The following is a 22,556-nucleotide window of genomic DNA, read 5'->3' as shown; positions in this document are numbered from 1 at the left end:
GCTGTTCACACGGGGGCAGCCACGCTCTGAACTTCGATTCTGAGCTGAAAACAACGGGCTGGCCCTCGCTGGCATAACCCAACGGAAGCCCTCTCTGGAGTTCCTACCCCAGATCTTGCACAAAGATCCCTCCCCGACAGCTGATTGGGTCAGCCCCGCCTTCTCCCGCAGTCTCCTTGCTCGATGCCAGTACTGCTCGGCGTAGCTTTCCTGCTCCCTACTGTTCACGCTGGGGCATGAGCACATCTTTATCTTCAGGCAGACCTTCTAACGGTTCTGTTGTGCTTGGCACCTTCACTTTTCATGCCCCCAAATTAAAAGTAAATGAGACTGGTTTTTCCCCTTGAAAAGCCAGTCCCCAGAAAGCGGATATTTAGGATAAGCAGGGATATTTGCTGGGTCAATTAAAATGAATCCTGTTCAGTCTACTGTACGACTAAAGCTTTTTTTTTTCCACAGTGTCAACCCCAACACCACTAATTGGAAGGCTGAAGGTCGGTGTACGAGCTTGTGGCCATCAGTCAAACTTACCTCACGCTGGATGTGTGGTGACTGGGATGTATTCAGCAAGGGCTGGACACGGTGGACAACAACTTCCAACGTGCCTAAGTTAGGAAAAAACGAGAAGCGAGACGCAAAGTTACCTTTTCAGAAAAAAGTTAGAAATTCCAAAAAAAAAAAAACCAAAAACCACCCAAAGCCTACTTCCTTCGAAATGCCTCACGGTAACACATTCTACTTTATATTTACAACCCTTAAAAGTTAAACTGCCAGGATGTTCCACATACTTCCCCAGTGTCTGTTTATCCTACAACATTTGTGCCGGCACCGGGTCTAGCCCCTCATCATCAGGCTGCCTTAGCTCAAACACTCAGCATTGTTAGCACAGTGAGCTCATGGCCTATTTCAGTTTTAAATTAACATTTGGCAATCACCCGGGTAATCAAAACAAATGACTCAGTCGTTTAGAATAGATTTATTAGTTGAGCCTTTTTTTCCCTCTCTTTTAACGTCTTTAGAATATTTTGCCACAGGAGGGCTCAGATCCAGGCAGAATGTAGAGCACAAGTCACCAGAGGAATATTTAGAGGTGTTTCCATGGAGACGAGGTGCCGTGTGACCACTGAAGTTATCTCCAATCAACAACAGCATCAGGATGCAGGCTGGTGGGCAGGCTCATCCCTGCCCGGGGCGGAGGGCTCAGCATCACCAGGAAACAGGTGTGCTCTGTGCTGTTCCCATCACCCAAGCAAAGACAGTCCCCTGACAGGCGGCCCTCCTCGAGCCCTTGAGGCCTCCCCAGAGGCATCTCACTGCCTTACCCATCCCCCCCCCCCCCATTCAAAGGGCTGGCTGGGAGAAAGGAGGCGTGTGAAATCCTGAAACTCATACCAAGAGCACTTTTATATCAGCTGTGAAATGTACACGAGCAAATGAAATCTGAGGGAAAGATCGCTCCCTGTGAGGAGGGCCCCCATCTGTTCTGTTCACTGCTCTATCCCCGTGCCCAGAACAGTGCCTGACTGCCACACAGGAGCCTCTCGAGAAGTATCTATGGAGTGAAGCAGGGCAAACCTAAACCATGGGTTCTAACCAGGCTCATAACTGCCCCTCTTCCGCCCCCAAGCAACCATTTCCGGGCTGATCGCCTAACAAGCAGGGGTTAGAGATTTTTTTTAAATATTAACGTGCTGGAAAATAAATCGCTGGTCCGGTTAGCTCAATAGGCTAATGGGTTCATCTGTTTAGAGATCTTAATGACAACTGTCACGTTCAAGACAACTCTTCCGAACTCAAAATGGACAAGTGTGCTGACTACAGGGACAGACAGGTTCTTGTCTGCCAGATCAAAAGCCCGGAGGAGGGGACTCCGTGCCAGCAGCGAAGAGCTAGCTTTCAAAGGCAAACGTCTGAAAGTGACGGACTTCAAAGAAACACCTTCTCGTCCTCTTCCCACCTCTATTTAACTAGAGATAATATTTTCACGTTCTGCCCTACGAATACACGTTACTGGTTTCATGCTACGTCTCGTTTGTTCCACAGAACTTAAAGTGTCTTTGTCTGGGTGGCAGGGCCGGAAATCCCGCCTTTCTTTCCTCACAGTACTCAGCACAGCACGTATACATAAAAGGTTTCGCCCGGTCTCTTTTCCCACTACCCACAACCCATTCACACGGAACTCACTGTTTCTAGAAGGTGCCACACCCTGGCGTGCAACCGTGGTGAGAATGCGGCACGGCACAGATGTTCACAGCAAGAGTCAGACTGCCTGGGTTCGAACACCGGCCCTGCCTTATGCCAGCTGAGCCTCACAATGGTAAGCGACTTCACAGACAGGCTGTGAGGTGACAAGGGGGCGGCGCATACAGAGCGCTTCACAGTGCCCCACATGCAGCAGGTACTCCCCAGATGGGAGAGAGAGACAGCGATCACCATTACCCCAGCAGGCGCAGAGCGGGAGTGTTCTCACACTCGGAGGAGGGGCTCGCGTGCCGCCACAAATCTCTGGCACCAAACACACCCGTTTAGATTCAGTCCAGCTTAACCTTCAAACCTGAATCCGCCACACGCTAGCCTTAACGTGCTATTTCACTTCGCTCCCCCTTCTGGAAATCATTTTTCCCGGAGATGGGGTTCAGCACGCACCGGGCTCTACTTGAAGGAATCAGTTCTGTACTTAAAGAACCGGGATCGCAGCCCCCTTGACGCCCCAACCCTGCCAGTGCCTTCCGTGCCTTCCCTGTCTGCTCCCCACCTCTGCGAGTTCAGGCTTCGAGGGGCTGGGGCGGAGGGGCAAGAGGCCGGTCTTCTAGTAGCCAAAACCGAGACCCTTGGGGCTCTCCTTTTCGTAGGAAACCCTTGCATGTCATGTCCCCAGACACCCTCCAGAGGGCAGAAGAGAGAAAGGCCCGAAGGCTGAGCGGGCGGAGCTCACACACGGGGGTCCGACCCGGAGCCCCGCCAAGGTCAGCTCCACAGTTCGTGCTTTCACTGTCAAGAACTAGACCACCAAGAGTGATAAAAACGTGCAGCGAGATTTCACCACAGCACCTGTAGCTCCACTTCACTGTTGGTGCCAGGGCGTCCCGCGTCACACTCAGTGGGGGCCGGGAGGAAGAAGACACTCGTGCAGGTACACTCGTGCACGTGGAACCGCGCCTCTGACCACGCGGGGCACAAACCGTGTCGACGATTTTGCACAAGTCAGAGTATAAAAACCGAACGGCAGCCAAACACACTGGGTAAAATGTGAGGACAGCCAAGTAAAACCCAAACACTTTAGGGTCAGCCATGCTTGAAACTAAATCATGTGAATCTTATCGCACCCTGACAGAATAAGTCAAATTAGACAAACCTTTTGTGTGACTGCAGAAGAAGCCAGGAGCTGCGATCTAGCGACGTTTAACGTACACAATCATCCTCCTTCGGGTTTGGCAACAGTATCGTGGCCACAGACACTGGTGACCCTGTCACTACTGACAGCCAAGCTTACACGACCCCCAAGTCACCGATCGATTGGGTGAATTATGTGGAAAAATAAAATCGAGAGACAGCTGCTGTCTGAATGAAACTAAAAGACCAGTTGAATCAATCAAAATGGATGAACCCCACAGATTCAGTCTTCTCTAAATTCTCTGAAATGTGATCGTCATGGTAACCATTCCTTTATCATGCTTTTCCTTCAGAAAAGATATTCTTCTTTCCTTCAGTAAGATACTCTTTTCCTTCAGAATATTCTTTTCCAACCTAAGAAACCAAAGAGTAGTCAACCCCAAATATCTTTTATTTTAATTTTCTTTAACATTTCTTCATTTGAGAGAGAGAGAGAGAGAGAGAGAGAGAGAGAGCGAGCATGGGCAGGGGAGGGGCACAGAGAGAATGAGACGCAGAATCCGAAGCAGGCTCCACGCTCCGAGCTGTCAGCACAGAGCCCAATGCAGGGCTCGAACCCACGAACCTCGAGATCATGACCTGAGCCAAAGTTGGACACTTAACCGACTGAGCCACCCAGGCGCCCCTATGAACCCCAAATATCTTAATTAGGTACACTTAGGATGGCAACGGGCGGCTCACAAGTCTCATTTTTCCTATTTTTATTCAAGTGCTCACACTACTATGGTAGTCAGAAACATTGGCATATGTACCGTTCAAAACGCATTTTAAATGTTACCATAGATGTGATAAATACAGATGAGCTGGCCACCATCTCCGTACTTTTAGCAGAACTGATAAACTGGCTCTCGTTCAGCAAAATAATTTACTGGTAAAAATAAATACAGATGAGGGGCGCCAGGGTGGCTCAGTCTGTTAGGCGTCCGACTTGGGCTCAGGTCATGATCTCACGGTTGGGAGTTTGAGCCCCGCATCGGGCTCTGCGCTGGCAGCGTGGAGGAGTCAAACTACTCTTGACAAATGTTTTCGCTGGAGTAGTAAAACGTTAAGAATACTTTTGCAACAACAACAAACATAAATAAGTGGGACTACATCATACTATAAAATGCTTGAGCACGGCAAAGGAAACCATCAACAAAATGAAAAGGCAGCCTACTGGATGGGGAGAAAATATCTGCAGATCATATATCCGACAGGGCTAGTATCCAATATACAAAGCCCTCATACAACTCCATGGCCAAAACCAAACAATCTAATTAAGAGATGGGCAGAAGATCTCAACGGACATTTTCCCAAAGAAGACATTACAGGTGGCCAGCAGGTACGTGAAAAGATGCTCAATGTCATTCATCATCAGGGAAATGCAAATCAAGACCACAGTGAGTTTCTACCTCACAGCAGTCGGAATGGCCATCATGAAAAAGACAAGAGAACACGAGAGTTGGTGAGGATGTGAGAAAAGGGCACCCCTGTGCACTATGGGTGGGGATGTAAACTGGTGCGGCTGCTATGGAAAACAGTACAGAGGTTCCTCAAAAAATTAAAAACGGAACTATCATATGATCCAGCAATCCCACTTCTGGGTATCTATCCAAAGAAAAGGAAAACACTAACTTGAAAACACAATACACCCCCCCCCCATACACACCCATGTTCACCACAGCATTATTTACAATAGCCAAGTCATGGAAACCACCTAAGTGTCCACTGACTGATGAATTCATAAAGAAGAGATGCTATTATACATGCTGTGAAATATTATTCAGCCATTAAAAAGAATAGAATCTTGCCATTTGCAATGACATGGATGGCCCCAGAGGGCATTATGCTGAGTGAAATAAGTCAGACAGAGAAAGACAAATACCAAACAATCTCACTTATATGCGGAATCTTAAACAAACAAACAGAAAAAGCTCATAGATACAGAGAACAGAGTGGTGGTTGCCAGAGGCAGAGGGTCAGGGGTGGAAGGAAGGGGGTCGAAAGGTTAAAAAACAAAAAAACAAAGACTAGAGCTATTTTTCCATGTATATCATTGCATAATTGCTGGTAAAAGAGCTTTATGAGAATAAAGTAGAAAACAAAAACAACATAATAAAACTTTAAGAATACCTAAGAACAAAAAAAAAAGCCATCAGTAACAGTGTAGAGGAAACTAAAATTATCAGGCATTAGGAACAAATGGGAACAACACAAAACAAAACAAATGGCGAAATCCAGCAAGAAAAATGGAGTGGCAAATATTTGCTAAAGTCAAAAGGTAAAACCTTAAAATTCTTGTCCTTTGCCCTAATGTTCAATGGTATTTTTGTTGTGTTTTAAAAATATGAAGATGGATGTCCTTTCAATGACTAGTACAACAGCTCCCAACTAAAACAAATGATAAAATAAAAATCCACTTAATTGACTGATAGGCTCGAATTAGTCATTGCCAAGTTTACAACTTTCCCACAACTCCAAGCATTCTTTCGTTAAGAAACAGGATTTGTTTCCCCTGCCAGGATGACCGTGGGTAGCTTTCTGGGTGACTACAGTTCTGTATATTTTTACATAACTCACTGGGGAATACCCGCTCCCTAAGTCAAAGTGATGAGGGACAGAGGATGAACAGATCCAGAGAATGTGACAAGTCCGACAGAAGCATCTAGAGCACGCTGGCTGTCTCAGAAGTTTGAGAGGCAGTACTGGGCCAAAGACATTCTAATACTGCCCTCACTCCCATAAACCATCACCAAATCCTGTCCGTTTGTCCCGCAAAAGAGCCTCCAGACCTTCTCTTCCTTACGATCTCATTTTTGCGATCCCAATCTCACCCATTATCACTTCACACCTAGATTACTTCATCACACACGCTCCCCTCAGATTAATTTTTCAAATGTGCCACCTTGAATGCATCACTCCCTTTTCCCTAAACCTTCCTCCACTGCAATCTACAGACCAAGTTTCTAGCACGACATCCAAGGCCTTCCCATCAGACCCACGTTTCACCCTCCCCCATACCCAACTCTGGCTTTGGCTGACTCCCGGCCTCCGGGCTTTGTCACCACCGGAGAACAGGTGCTTCAGCTCATGCCACTCTCCCCTAAACCAGTGATTCTCAAACTCTGGCTGCACCTGCAGACCCAGAACCACTAGTGACGTCTGGGTGTCCCCCCACAACCAAATTCCCTACGATGAATCTAACGTACAACTAAATTTGAGAACCACTGCCCCAAATTCCTACGGTCCATGGCTGTGAAAGTTTAGTGGGCATCAGAATCTCCTGGGAGAGCGGGAGTTGTTAAAACATGAGGTGCTGGGCCCCACCCCCAGGGTTTCTGATTCAGTAGGTCTGGGGCAGGCCCAGGAATCTGCATTTCTAACACGCTCCCAGGTGATGCTGATGCTACAGGCCCAAGGATCCCACTTTGAGAAACACTGGTCAAGAGTTAGAATTAGTATAATTATATGGTACAGATATGTACTGTATACATACAACAGTAACCGTCATACGTACACTTCATTTAGCGAAAGGGAATGTACCATCTTCCGGAATCTCTTCTACTATTGCTCTGTACTGTTTGTTCAACTTTTTAACACATTTGTTTATGAGCCAATCCACAGACTGTCTTAGAGATTATCTAGTCTGGTTCTCTTTTTCGAACCCGAGACCCCAAGAGGGAAAGTGATTTATCCAAGGGATCAGATGGTTATAGGCAAACTTGGGCTAGGATTCAAGACTCCCAACTCTCTCCTCCTCCCCCTCACTTCAGGCCTCTCCACCACACCCTTCCTGTGTCTTTAATAGCTTCTCCAATTAGAATGGAAGTTCGTTGCTTGAAGAGATCGCTTTTGTTTTTAATAACCCCCCATGGCATCTAGCAAGCCTAGCAAAGTGCCTCGCACATAGAGTAAGCACTCAATAAACGTTTGTTGATTTCATTTTATGACTCCTACTTTCTAAGCCGTGTCTGGCACTCCGTGAACGGTCTCCTCACACGTGGGCAACCGGGCAGCCTGGCTCCAATCAATTAGCCACAGAGTAAAGCCTTCGCATCAGCACGCACTCTGCTGGAATCTGCTACAGGGACAAGAATGAACACACAAAGAAAAATCATAGGGGCTTTGAAAGTGGACGGATAACTTTATAAGGTGCCACAATTCAGCTTTCAACTTGTATGTCAGAAAACATTCACAAAGTCCCTCGAAGTTCCATTGTTATACCTAACAAATCAGTGCGGCAGTAAAAACCTGGCAGATAGGGTAGTCTAAAGTACATTGCTCTCGTAGTTTGAATGCTTAGGCCAACAGTCCCCCAACTTTTTTTTGTGCTGACATCCGCCTTGTTACTTAAGGGAAAATTCACAAGTAACTGACTTAAGGGCAAAGAGGAAACAGAGAGGAAGAAGAAGAAGGAGTGCCAACAGGCTGTGAGAAGCACCTGGGTAAGCAGTAAGGGGCAAGAGGATGTCACATACCTGCCCCGCATGCCATCGCCACCTACGCCTTTCCAGGCCTTCCAGCTATTTCCAGCAGCTTGAGCAGGGGGAGCAAGACTAGCCTCGCGACTGACCAAGCCTGTCTATACCTATGATGCAAAAACATTATGATGCGGTCAGATGGTTACTTCTGCCATCTCTACGATGGACAGAGATTTCTGTACAATTGAGTCAGCTGCAGAACTCGGTATCAACTGGGACGGTGACCACAAGGAATGCGTTGGCTGTGCCTCCATCCAGTTCGCCACTGGCAGAGGGTACCCTGTGATCTTAGCAACTGAACTGGAATCCCCAAGCCTCCACATGGACTGTGACTCAAGGGAGAGGTTATTTCCGTCCCCTCCCCCTTGTTAAAATCTGCCATTTCTGGCAGAGGTAGGACCACAGGTATAGTCGATCAGTGAAACTAAGTAGTGAAATCAAGAAAAAAACGTGTAACGGTTTATCTAGTAACAGGTGTAATGATGACTACCCGTAACAGACCCATACATAAAAATTCCTTCTGATATACAAAATAAGTTAAGTTTTAAATAGGTGAGTTCTATAACCAACTCTCCCCCTTTATTCGTACTTTTTCAGGTAACTCTGGAGTTTTTCACCCTGGGTCTAATCACAGACTCGAGGGGACACATCCTGTGAACTACCATATCCCCCAAGGCATCCATTCCTTGGGTGATCACCTTCATTTATGTTCTAATCCTTGATGTCTTATCTGTTTTTTTCTCTTCTGGTCTCTCTTTCTCTTTTTGTCTCCCTCAGTCACAACGCCCCTCTCAGAACCCATCCCCTCACCTCTGCTTACTACCATCTACCGTAGAATGTTTTGAGTTTTTTTTCTTTTTTAAGTAAACTCTACCCCCAACGTGGGGCTCGAACTCATGACCCTGAGATCAAGAGTCACACGCTCTACCAACTGAGTCAGCCGGGCGCCCCTAGAATGTTCTGTTTTTACAGCCAGCTCAAGAAAGCAACACACGCTTCCAGTTGCTCATAATAATCACCCAGTTTCAATGTATACAAACAAATTACAATCAGACCTTAAAAAGCCTGATCTTTTCACATGGGTTTACCGAAGAGCTGGCCACAGTGAATAACTGCACGGAGGTTCCGGTGTTAGGTCTATGCTACTACGAGCCATGCAGTAGCCTTTGGGCCAAAGCAATCAAACTCTGACCTGGGTACTGGCTCAAAGACTTGGTGTCAGCTCACCAACTGTCACTGTTGCTAGTGACACCATAAACACAAGGTATCACTGGGTTATAGGGCTGGGGATTTATCAAGGCTGGGGCCCCACTCCACCGCAAAGATGGCATGCCCCCCCCCAACGGTGGCAGATAAATAAAGCCCCAACCCAATGCCCACACAGACCTGTCCGGTAACTATTGTGCAACCAGACATCGGTTAGCAGAGCTGGGCCTCTCTCGGAAGCTCACCCTTTCACTTTTCAGGGGGCCCGGGGTACCAGTTACATCATTCAAGGAGAGCACTTCTCTTATTTCACCAGTGCTTAACAACAAACGCTGCACTTTTATCTGCAAGTAAGTCATAAAAAGTGCCTGATGTATCCTTTACGTTTCTGAATCCTAAAGGGTTTTTAAATGGGTTTTTTGGCAATCTGGGGTTTGCAGAGAAACTGATGAGAAGGTACATTTTCCACATACCTCCTCAACATCCCCCTCCAGATTTCCTCTATGAACACCTTGGGTCACTGCAGTACATTTGTTACGACGGAGGAGCCAATATTCATAAGTTATTATTCACTCGAGTCCACAGTTCACATCAGGGTTCACTCTGTGTTGCGGAGATTTTAACAAACGTCCAAGGTTTTCCTCCTTTACAGTACGTGCTGAAGAGCAGTAAGTTACCTTACCTCAAGACAATTCTAGGGGGCGCCTGGGTGGCTCAGTCGGTTGAGCGTCTGACTTCAGCTCAGGTCATGATCTCATGGTTTGTGAGTTCGAGCCCCGCGTCTGGCTCTGCGCTGACAGCTCAGAGCCTGAAGCCTGTTTGTGGCACCCGGGTGGCTCAGTCGGTTGAGCGTCCGACTGGGGCTCAGGTCATGGTCTGTCTGTGCGTTCAAGCCCCGCGTCGGGCTCTGTGCTGACAGCGCAGAGCCTGGAGCCTGCTTCGGATTCTGTGTCTCCTTCTCTCTCTGCCCCTCCCCTGCTCATGCTCTGCCTCTCTCTGTCTCAAAAATAAAAACATTAAAAAAATTTAAAAAAAAAGATGGGTTTCTTTTGGGGGTGCCTGGGTGGCTCAGTCAGTTGAACGTCCAACTTTGGCTCAGGTCATGATCTCACGGTTCATGAGTTCGAGCCCTGCATCGGTCTCTGCGCTGACAGCTCAGAGCTTGGAGCCTGCTTCGGATTCTGTGTCTCCCGCTCTGTCCTTCACCCGCTCGCGCTCTGTCCCTCTCTCTGTCTCTCAAAAATAAATAAACATTAAAAATCTCTTTTTTTAAATTAAGAAAAAAGACAATTCGAACTGCTTTAGCTTTGTAAAAGGAAGTTTCGTAGGATTATAATGTAAATCGTTTTTAATGATTCTTGGTTTCAAAGACCGGCTCCCTCACAGCCCACAAACATATTCAACTTTGATCACCTGCAAACCAACCGTTCGTGACTCTCAAACCTCCAGCACGCCTCCCACCTTGAAAGGGGTCTGAAGAAACTGCTGGACCGCAAAGCGAAAAATAAGAAAAACAACCTCCAAAAAGACACCTGACATGTTGCAATTGGTCGGTCTGCAGACAACTCAGACTGGAGAGGTTTATAAAAGCAGCGTGGCCATGAGAAAGCAGAGCGGCGTGAGAGAAGCAGCATCAGGAGACAGAAAAGACGAGGAAGGAGAAAATCAGGAAAAGGAAGACGGGGCAGGGCAGGCACCGTCACAATCACGAGTGGCACGCGGAGACCAAATGGACAGAGCGACTGCAATGGACAGCCAGCTACACGTAAGAGAAAAGTGAGCTGGACTTTTGATGAGGGGCTAAGTGAGGAAGGGCCAAATTCCATCTCAGTACCGTGACCCTTAAGTTGCCGAATGATTCTTCCAACTCAACGTGTCAACGGGAAAGCACCATTTTGCATATGGAAAGCTTGCTTTGCACATAAGCGTGTAAAGATGGCACACCTTCCACCCCCAGGAAATTCCCTCTGAAACCTGTTTCAAATCTTTTGGAAGGCTCAGGGGATAGGGTTTTGCTCCTGTACAATGATTAGATACACCCACTAGCTAGAGGCATAAATATGGTGAGATGCAAAATACTCTCATTTTTTTCATTTTTACTTTATGAATAAGTGTGAAGCAAAACTCAAATGATTTGATGCGTCCTGTTCTTGGAGGATTTGACATCTCACTGTAACTACTTCAGGAGAACACCAGAATCATTTTTCCGTTCATGAGAATCATTTGTTTCATCAGAATCCTTTCTCTCTTAGCTGGAATCTCCCTTTGACCCAAACGTGTAAGGAGTCTATTTAATAAGGATCCTGTCGTTCACTTGCAGGCAAAATTCTTAAGTGCTCATTTTTAGGAAATTGGGAAAACATTCTAAGAACTCAGACCTGGAATCGCTCTGTAATATTATTTTATCTTAAATGAGAAGAAAACTGTGTTTCAGATATACATCTGGTCTCTGGGTAGAGAAGGATCCACCAGCTTGCAAATGTCAGCTTGCCAAGTGGCTCTCGTGCAAAAGCAGACCAGTGGTTGCCTGAGGATGGGGGCACAGGGAAGAATGTACAGTAAAAGGGGCATGAGGAAACTCGGGGGGAGTGATAACGATATCCTACATCCTGCTGGTGGCAGTGGTTCCATGGGCATGTACATCTGCCCAAACTCCTCAAACCATATGCCTTGAGTGGATGCAATTTATCGTATATAAATGATATTCAATAAAGTGGATTTTATTTCATTTTAAATTTTTTAAACGTTTATTTATTATTGAGAGACAGAGAGACACAGAGCATGAGCAGGGGAGGAGCAGAGAGAGAGGGAGACACAGAATCCGAAGCAGGCTCCAGGCTCTGAGCGGTCAGCACAGAGCCCTGTGTGGGGCTTGAACCCGCAAACTGCGAGATTATGACCTGAACTGAAGTCGGATGCTTAACCGACTAAGCCACCCAGGTGCCTCTCAATACAGTGGATTTTAATGAAGTGGATTTTAAATTATCTTGATCATCCCACAATGCACATGTATATCACATTATCATGTTGTACTCTTTAAACATTCACAGTTATATTTGTTAATGATTCCTTAATAAAATAGGAAAAGTTTGGATATTAAAAAGGGGGCTCTAGCTAAAAAAAAGGGGGTCTAACAAAGGCACACTGCTTTATCTGTAGATGCGGGTATAAACTTTCACCTCCTATTAGTTTGGCTGCTCGGTTTCTTCCCTTAGTGTGGTTACGTGTGCTTACTACACTGCAGAATTCCTTCCCAATTCCTTCCTTAAAGGAGGCAGAGCTTCTCGCGGCACCTGGGTGGCTCAGTCGGTTAAGCATCCAACTCTCGGTTTCAGCTCAGGTCATAACCTCACGGTTTGTGAGATCGAGCCCCACATCAGGCTCCATGCTGACAGTGTGGAGCCTGCTTGGGATTCTGTCTCCCTCTCTCTCTGTCCCTCCCCTGCTTGCTCTCTACCTCTCTTTCTCTCTCTCAAAAATAAACACTAAAAAAAAAAAAAAAAAAAGAGGCAGAGTTTCTTGTGGCCTAGAAGGAAAGGGCCTAGAATTTGAAAATTTGAATTGAGCCTTGGCATGTGGAGATGTAGAATCGTCGACAAGGAGTTTAAAAAGGCTCCTTAGCTTCCAGAAGCTATTTGCTGAGGAACTTATCATTTTAATTATTTGAAACTAGTTATTTACAGGCTATTTCTTAGAAACTGTTGAAAAATATAAAATTGTGTTAATTCAAATGCCTAAATCCACCACTATAGCTCAGGGATACAGAAATGTTTGGACTTCATGATTTGTATGTGTGTGCCCGTGTGTGCTCTGTAGTCTCTAAGAAACCTGGCGGGGGGTGGGGGTGGGCGGGGGGACACCTATTACTTCCCTTCACCTAGACACCTGAAAGTGCAGATGACTGATTATGCCCAGGCAGACACGAGCAATCAGATTCACGAACAAGACTAATGTGTAAAACTAGACCTGGCAGAGATGCACTGAAAAACCAATCCTTGATGTCTTCCTAATAAATCACACGTTTCAAATTTGACAGGAGTCAAGCGATCTTATCCACACTCTAAAACTGAAACTGAATAACAAGACTTAATTGATCGAATACAGAAATTTAGTTTTGTACTATCCTCGTCAAAATTACCTTGACGATAAAACCTGTGTGTGCCCAGCTATCATTTTCTTAGTATTGAAAAGTAAATTTAAAACCTCATGGATATTACAGGGGCGGCCGGGTGGCTCAGTCGGTTGAGCATCCGACTTTGGCTCAGGTCATGATTTCACGATTTATGGGTTCGAGCCCCACATCAGGCTCTGTGTGGACAGCTCGGAGCCTGGAGCCTGCTTCGGATTCTGTGCCTCCCTCTCTCTCTGCCCCTCCCCGACTCGTGCTCTCTCTCTCAAAAATAAATAAACATTAAAAAAAAAAAAAAAATATATATATATATATATATATTCCAAGACATGAAATGTTACACAGGCATCACAAGAATTTGTAATATCCAGAAGGACTTTTTAAATGTTTATTTATTTATATATATATATGAACATATATATAAATGTTTATATATATATATATGTGATTCGGAGTGTTTTTATGTGGGTAAATAAAACATGAATTCTTTTTTTTTTAAGTTTATTTACGTATCTTGAGAGAAAGAGAGAGCACAAGCGGAGGAAGGGCAAAGAGAGAAAGAGAGAGAGAGAGAGAGAGAGAGAGAGAGAGAGAATCCCAAGCAGGCTCCACACTTTCAGCACAGAGCCCGGCACAGGGCTCAATCCCACAAACCGTGAGATCATGACGTGAGCCGAAATCGAGAGTCAGACGCTCACCCGACTGAGCCCCCCAGGCGCCCCCGTAAAACATGAATTCTTTCTACAGCAGGGAAGCACTGACAACAAAGACTTATTTTGATGGTTCTTTTTCTAGGTCTCGCTGCGTTTAAAAACCAGTACATGTGTACCTTCTGTGCATTTTATATCTCTACTAGCTCAAAAATGAAGTGCAAGCAAATCTCACCAGTTTAAATCCACAGGAGGCCCGGTTTTCGGGAGACAGAGTACTGCAGGAAGCCAGGAAGAGCTGGCCGCTGTCTGACATTAGCAGGCGATAATAAGAAACAGGAGCAAAGACTACTTAAGAACACACCCCTAGGCAAGGGTACAATTTTCTCATTTGTTCAGATGGTAAGCCCTTGGCAATGCGTATCCATATTCATTGTTTCACGTAGCTTTAGCTTTGCTGGGGCCTTGGCTGTAGGGAAGGGACGATGTCGTGTTCACGGTTTACGCGTCTATGCAGCCCACGTGGTCTCTGAACCTATCTTGTTTAATTCTGTTCTACCGGTGGCCTTTCTCTATCGAGTAACACCAGCTCTCCATACCCCACACGGGCTCTGGAAAGGAGCCTCCCTGCCTATGCCAGGCAGAAAAGACCTGGCCCGGTCCAGGCTGGGGTAACCCTAACACCGGCCAACCGCGTAAGGGGAAGACACCGTGGCGGATACACCTGATGATGTGGATACACGCAGAGCCCAGAAAAAGGAATGTGGGCAGAGTCAACTGGACTGAGAAGAGTGACCCTGCCAGTGACACAGACACACAGGCAACGGACACACAAAGAAACGAGGAATGAAGAAATGAACAAGGGCACGGAGAGAAAGCAAGCTTAAGAATTTATCGAATGGTGCCAGGTGAGAATGACCGTGTGTGCGTGTTTTGTTTTAATGACGCCATACTGCCAGCATTTGCCACAATTTGCTTACTTCCTACCGAAGTTTGGAAGCAGATGCAGTCTTTAAAACTTCCTTCCCCAAACTTTAACAGGTATCCCAGTCTGTGAAGTAAAAAATACTCATATGCAAAAATAGCTGTGATCATGGTCTTCCAGACGAGCATTTGGAAAGACTCTTATAAAGCCACTGTTCGTGTCTGTGACCACAGGCAGTCTGACACGCCTTGCCACTTGCCCCACAGGCCAGGGGAAATTAAACTGAGGGCTAGATGCACGCAAGAGGTTCCCCACCACTGATGCTCAATTTCAATAAAGCAAACGAGATGACAAATTCCTGTACTACTCCCAGCTGGTTATTTTTTAAAGATTTTATTTTTTTAAGTAATCTCTCTACTCTGTGGGGGGCTCAAACTTACAACCCCAAGATCAAGAGTCACATGCTCCGCCGACTGAGCCAGCTAGGCGCCCCTTTCTCTCAACTGTTTTGATATGAAATTAGGAAATACTTGGCCTTTTTGGTATCCTTTAGAATAGTAAATATACTTCCACCATAAAAGTCTGTTCTCTATTTTTTAAATGTTTATTTTTGAGAGGGGGGGAAGGGAGAGAGAGAGTGTGAACAGGGGAGAGTTGGAGACAGAGGGAGACCGAGGATCCCAAGGGGCTCTGTGCTGACAGCACAGAGCCTGATGCAGGGCTCGAACTCACGAACCGGGAGATCATGACTTGAGCCGAAGTCAGACGCTTAAACGACCAAGCCACCCAGGTGCCTCCAAAAGTCTGTTCGTTTGAGGGACAGACCAACAAAAAGTTCGTGACTGTGAAGTGTTTTTAATTAGGAAATAAAAACTTGCCTACATATGTAGGACCTAACGCTTCAAACTGCAACTCCAACATTAACACGTTATATGACCTGAGGGGCAGATGCTTGAACTCTTTGAGCCTCATAAAATGAAGGGGGGTGGGTCCTGACAGCCCTTTATAGTGTGGAAATTTTTTTAATGTTCATCGATTTTGGGGGAGGGGGCAGAAAGTGGGACAGAGACTCCGAAGCGGGCTCTGCATTGACAGCAGTGAGTCTGATGTGGGCGCTCAAACCCATGAACCATAGAGATCGTGATCCGAACCAAAGTTGGACTCTCAACTGACTGAGTCACCCAGGTGCTCCTCTGGCGTGGAAATTCTATTACTCAAGTTGGAGAAGGAGACATGTTAAAGAGCTCACATGATGAGGCCACCAGATAGTTCTCTAACTCCCCGGCACTATTCCCATTTCATTTCTATGACCAGGACTTCTCTCTAGAGATGCAATGATTATTCAGAAACTCTTTTGGTAAAGTTAAAAAAACAAAAACAACTTAGACTACATTTAGAAGCTGGAGATTTTGCAATGGACTTGAGTCCGCCATTGGAAAAAAAAACAAAAAACCAACACTACATTTTAAAAAGAGATACAGAACACTGTCACCAATTTCTGGGTGGTGGGTTACAGCTGATTTTTATATTCTTTAGGCTTTGCTGTATTTTCTGAGTTTCCCCAACAATGTGAAAGTACCGCTATTATCATTAAAAGCTTGGATTTTTGAAAGGATTAGTGTCTTGCAAGTTTCATCAGATCTCTCAGTTCTACTCTAAAATCATTTGGGGGGGAGGGTACAAAATCAGTATCACAATGCGTGCCCGTACCCAGTGGTTGATCACCCGAGGGGCTGACTGCTGCGGAGTCATGACATAATTATTATACTCAGAATCTATGGCTCCCAGACCTATGTGGAAATCAAAACATGCATTTTATCTAAATAACATTTCTTTTTTTTTTCCCCTAGCATCCTGGCCCTTGAGAATCATGGTTAAAATTCCTTTCCAATTTAAAGTAAATGAAATGAAACATGAAGTCCTCCTTCTACCCACACACACACACACACACAAAATTGCTTGCCAGACAAAATATGATTGCTATTGGGCTGGTTTTTATTTTTCCTCTTGTTATGCTCAAAAATACAACACGTCAAAAGTTAAAATAAATATTTAGCTGTCGAAACAAAACACACCCCCATATGGAAAACACAAGTATAAGTTTGATGACATTTATTTAAAAACAATTTCCATAGCAAAAACAAATGTCTAAATTGTTTAAGGAGGTGACAAAACTGAATGCTGTCAGTACTAAGCTTAGGACTAAGTAAGTCCTAAGAAAGGTAGAAGGATGAGACGCAGAAAGATATAAACACAGTTCGGTAACCTCCCATTTCATGGTTATCAAAACAGTGTCTGGAAAAATTCAAGAAAGACAGAAAAGGAAGTTCTCCAAAATGACCACTACAGGGCTTAGTTTGGGGAGATCTCTAGCACAAGTTCTCAGTCGAGCTCAGCTCTCCCCACTGGAAGAAAGTACAGGGATTCACCTCCCCATTCTCTACCTGAGTATAACCCATCATCTGTGACATGTGACCTCTGAAACCACTTGTTATCCAGGACCCGTTACTCACCTTTTTGCAGCCTGCTCAACTCCCGCCCGCCCCACATCCTTCACCAACCCCAAAATTTAGAGAAAGCAGCAAGGGACACCGGCTTCGTGATGGGACTTACGTTCAAATCTCAACTCGGCCACTTAGTTGTGCAACCTCAGGTTACTTTGCTAACCTCACCTGCGAGATGTGCGCCGTTACTTTGCAGAGCTGCTGTGAGGATCCAATTACATAACGGCTGTGAGTCCAACTAGTGTATTTTCTAGAACTACAGCAGGCCTTCGAGTAATGTCAGTTCCCTTTCTCCCCCTACTCCTGGCCACTTACTTCCAAGTATGATCAGATTTAACGTTCATGGCTTTAATTACTCTCAAGCAAGCTCAATGGTATATAGGACATGTAGTAATTTTAATTTTGTTAAGTAAGATTTTGAATGGAGCCTGCCACAAGGGAGACAGTATGACGGTGTGCTCAAAACCCATGAACTTCTGAGGAGTAAGATGATCTTAATTTTGATGTCTGCCTCCAACCCGGACCAGCTGTAAGGCCTCGAGAAGTCACATTACCTCTCTGCGCCTGGTTCCTCGTTTATAAAATGAAGGGAATACTGAACGTATACCAGTGCCTGGCATTAGAGTAGGGCCCGTAGATGGTAGCTCTCGCTGGTCTTTAACTATTCAGGTCAATGGACTCATCTGTTTGTAGACCAGTCGAGTGAGCTCAGCCAACGTGAAATATCACATCAAGACACCGTTCCTGTTTTCTAGTCTCCGGAGGTTACGTTTTACTGCATCTTGTAGAGGGAATTACGTCAACCTCAGCACTACTGACATTTCGGGGCAGATCGTTCTTTGTTGCAGGGGCCTGCCGCCTGTGGTGGAGAGAATGTTTAAGCAGAATCCGTGGCCTCCACCCGCTACACACCAGCAGCACGCCGCATCCCAATTCATGACAGCCAAAAATGTCTCCAGACATTGTTCAATGCCCCGTGGGGGACAAAACTGCCCTAGTTAAAAACCACTGGGCAGGCACGATCCACAAACAGAGGGATGTGCAAAGATCTCAGGAGGTAACCCTGCAGGAGGGCGAGGGTTTACTCCAGCTACTATTCAGTATCATTCACAGTCTTCTGGGCTTCATCATCCGTCATCCATAATTCAAAGGTGACCACAGAACAGTAATTTTGTTTGGCCCCATTTGCCGTCAGAAGATGCTTTTAAGTCACAGGACAGACTGCTGGCCCGGCCGCTGCGTCCTCACTACTCTGCACAGTGCTATAAAATGCCCAACTTAAATATCAAGAAGTCCGCTGTGTCCTATGCACTTCACGTAAAACGTATCTTCTTTAAAAAGGCCATAGACCTTAAGATCCTGAAGACGAATTACAAACCATATTACCCAAAATGAAAAAAGTGCATCTTAGTTGGCAAGAGGAGGTACTGTGTAGACAATGAATAAATGCCCTGGCAAGAAACGACTCCACTGTGTGCGTGGTCAAAGCACGTTTAATGTATACAAAGTGCTATATTAATGTCCAAGACTCTGGCCACCTCCTGATTACGTACCACAAATTCACTGTCTATTCTCTGTTTTAGTAACTGCCCCCAGAAGGTGGAAGCCATTTCTTACCTACTGTGTATGAACCTAGCACAGAGCCTCTGGCACAAGCGGTAACTCAGTAAATGGTGGCTGAATAAATGGATGGCCATATATTCTGCTTAATTAAGTACTCCGTTGACAAAAACAAAACAGAACCAAAAAAAATACCCCCCTTTTTTTTTTATTTTGCTCCTGTCCCAACAGGAGCTGAAAGAAAAGATCTTCCAAGAGAAAATAATTACAGTCTACTCCCTTTTACCCCAAATCCAAACAACTGGAGAGTCCAATGAACCAAAAAAATTTTGTAGGCAAAAGTTGGGGAAAGCAGCCAAATAGATAAGGCCTAAAGTTCAAGCAAGCACAAACATTTGTTCAACTCCCAATGCTGCTGGCACCGAAGGGGGAAAGGGAGGGGTTCAGGGCAGAAGGGAACCCGGAGGTGGAAAGCAGGGAAACAGGGCTCAGCTTCGGTAGGTCAGCCTCCACTCCCTCAACAAACTGGTATTCCTTTTAATGTCAAAACTTTAGGAGTGAGGGTCAATTTCTTCCACAAAGGCTTCATTCTTCAAATGGCTATAAGCAAAATCTTCAAGAATGCTCAGAAACATACTTGACCATTTTTGTTAATTGCTCAAACCTCTTCATCTTCCCTCCCCCTGCCCCCACCAGTCCCGTGGGGCAGACAACACGTTCTCCAAAAGCTGGGCAAAGACACCCATTTACTCTTTTTGTCTACAGGAACTTAAGTCCCCACTACCCATCAACACATTTCCCTCTGTAAGATTTGACCACTCCTAACAGTCTATTCATAAGAGAAAAAACAATCAGACTTAAATTGTATTCCTAAATGCACGCGTTTTAGATTCTTTGTCGCCGGCATACAGGATGTATATCGGAGTAACATAGAAACGCTGCACAGAACAGTGCTTACTTAAACGCATTTTTGCCTGAGACCAAAAATCTCTATTTTCACTTAAACATTTCCAGTTTAGTATTTCCAGTAAATAAATAAAGTAATTATTTAAGTGGTCCATTCCTTTGGTAGACATTAAATTAGCTCCAATGCATTGGTATCCTCCAAGAGGAATTTTACCAGTTTAAATCTTATACGAAATTTTCTTTTCAACTTTCACTCAAAAATCCAGACTTGGTCGGAAAAAACAGCTTTTCTTCTCCAAAAATTCAATATGGGAATGGTAGCATAGAATTTCAAAAACCATATATGGTTACAGAACCTATATGGGAGCCTTAGACTATATACTTATTGTGAGGCGGTTTGTACAAATCATGGCCTATCTAACCAATTTCCTGTTGCGTAAAGATTATATTTGCTCTTAAAAATGTTAAATAACCATTTTTAAAGACTGAAGGTAAAAAGTAGATTGGAACCTTATGTAACCGAAATGGGAAAGCACATATAGCCTCGCCACATTAAAGGCATATGCCTTTCTAGTATGTATTCTTCTTCAAGCAAATATGAGCATGAGTTTCCAAAGGCAAAGCTACCATCCCAGAAGCCCTTGCTTCTTCAGTGTGAAGAGTGGGGGAGGGTTCTGTTCCCAGAGAAGATGAGCTGGAGAGGGAAAGACTTTACAAAATTCCAAGGGACTCATAATTTAAACTTTTGCTATTCTGCAAAGGTTCGCATTTCCAAGGAACAACATCAAATTTACATTAAAACCGTCTTAATCAAGATAACTAAAAAAAAATTATTCCTACTGCTCTATAAGCTTGCCATAGATTTGATAACCCAGGGAAGAATTACAGGCAATTACAAAATGATGGCTCCAATTAGGAAAACTGGATCCATTCCAAATTCAAATCAAAGGGGGCTCAGATAATCCCGATGGGATCATTGAAACGAATATAGGGAACTTCCAGCAAAGGCATACGTTTTTTCTATTTCTCCCTCTTCTAAAAGCCAAACTAAATGCTACAACGACGTATCCCTTGCCCTTCAGGAAATTAAAAAACCAAACCTGGAGTCCCCTTTATAAACCTTGGTCCCTTCTTTCCCCAAGGGGCCTCCCTGGCACAGGGTTTTATAGTAAAGGGCAATCCAAACAAACCTGAGGAACTCGCACGGTTCCCAACGCAGAAAATGATCTAGCACTGAACACGAACCACACACAGTCTTCCCTTGCTGATTTTCAAACCTCTACCTAGTCCTGGACGGCTGAGAAGAGGCCGCGAGGAATGGAAGAGAAAGAGAAGGAATGGAAAAGAGAAGGAATGGAAGAGAACCAGAAACTTCGAAAGCAGAAACCTCTCTTCCAGCACCTAGAACAGCCAGCACCTTGGAGAGATTTCACGCTTTTTGAGACGGAAAGGTCACACCCTGCAGTTTTGAAAATCCACCTTCTAAGGCTCACCCCACGTGACAGAACCTTCCTCCGGCTTCTCCAGGTTCCACGTTCCACGCTGGAGCTGAAATCCCCACTGTCCCCACCCCCATTCGCCACCCCCCCCCCCCCGCCATCCCCCCAAGAGGGAAGAACCGCTGCGGGCCCTCCCGGCCCACCTCACTCCCTCTGCACCCCACCCCCAACTCCTCCAAACGCCCCCCCCCGCATCCCCGTCGAGAAAGCCCGGCGAGCCCGCTCACCTCCACGCCCGCGCGTCCCCACCCCCGCCCTCTCCGTTGTGCGAAACCGGGCAGGTTCCCCCCCTCGCCGCCTTCCCATCCCCGCCACCCCGGAGGAGCGCGCCGAGGAGGGCCCCCAGCCTCACCCGCCCGCGCCCCACAGCCACCCCGGCCGAGAACGCCCAGAGGTGCCCCCACCTCGCCCCGCCCCCACCGCCCTCCAGCCTCGGTGGGAAAATCAGGGGCCCCTTCCCCCTTCCCCACCCCGCGCCCCGCTCCCCACCATTCCGCGGAGGACGCACCGGGAGCCCCCTGGGCACGCCCGCTCCCCCGCCCCCACGCCCGCCACCCCCGGTGGCGCGAGCCCGGGGCGGCCGAGGCACGCACCCGCGGGGACCCCGCGGCCCCTACCCCGGCCGGCCGGCCCGCCGAGGCCTGAGGCCGCAGGTACCGACCGCGGCAGGCCGGGCGGCCGGGGCGGCGGCGGCGGCGGGGCAGGAGGGCGGCCGCTCCCCCGGGCCGCGGGGCCGGCGGGCGGGAGGCGCACACGCACGCACACGCGGAGAGAAAGCGGGCTTACTGCCTGGCGATGCTCGCCCGCGCAGCTGTCTCGGCGGCGGCCGCTGCCTGCACCGAGGCCGAGGCGCGGCGGCGGCGGCGGCAGCGGTGGCGGCGGCGGTGGCTGCGGACTGAGCCCCCTGGGCCGGGCGCTGGATGTAGGGCGCGGGAGGGGCGCGAGGGGAGGGGCGCGCGGGGGAGGCGGGGAGGGGGCGGGCGCGCGCGCGGGGGCGGGGCGCGGCGCGCGCTGCCCGGGCTCTGCCCGCGGGGGCTGCGGGGCGCGGCGCGCGCGCGGGAGCCGGCCCGGCGCGGGGGCGGGGGTGTCACGCACCCAGCGCGGCCACGTGCCCCCCGCTTCGGGAGCGGCCCTGCTGCCGACGCGGCGCGGGTGCGCGGGGAAGGTGGCCGCGGGGAGGCGGGGGCGAGGGCTCCCCGGGAGGGGCGGCTCTGGCCAGGAGACCGAAGGGAGGGAGGGCTGGGGGCGCCCGCCCCCCCCCCCCCCCCAGTGCTGCAGCCCTCGAAGCCGGCGGGGAGTCACGAGTCACTGCAGGCAGCCGCGG

The 22,556-nt window shown here is 47.2% G+C and overlaps 1 protein-coding gene across 2 annotated transcripts in view; it reads right to left on the bottom strand.

The window, feature by feature from the left end:
• Window positions 1-22,154, bottom strand: part of FHL1 (four and a half LIM domains 1) — a 61,595-nt gene extending 39,441 nt beyond the window's left edge. Inside the window, exons 1-2 of one of the 2 annotated variants that reach the window (XM_053891317.1) lie at window positions 22,019-22,154; window positions 532-605 (exon numbers count right to left, since the gene is read on the bottom strand). The gene's annotated coding sequence lies outside the window, so the exon portion shown is untranslated. Of the gene's footprint in view, window positions 1-531; window positions 606-2,184; window positions 2,203-22,018 lie in introns of those variants that run through there. The other variant, XM_053891318.1, reaches the window with a different exon arrangement.
• Between the last annotated feature and the right edge of the window lie 402 nt (window positions 22,155-22,556).

Source organism: Panthera pardus, unplaced genomic scaffold (genome assembly GCF_024362965.1).
Source record: "Panthera pardus isolate Hobbes unplaced genomic scaffold, ASM2436296v1 HiC_scaffold_27, whole genome shotgun sequence".
NCBI lineage: Eukaryota > Metazoa > Chordata > Mammalia > Carnivora > Felidae > Panthera > Panthera pardus.
This window is presented reverse-complemented; position numbering and strand designations above follow the sequence as displayed.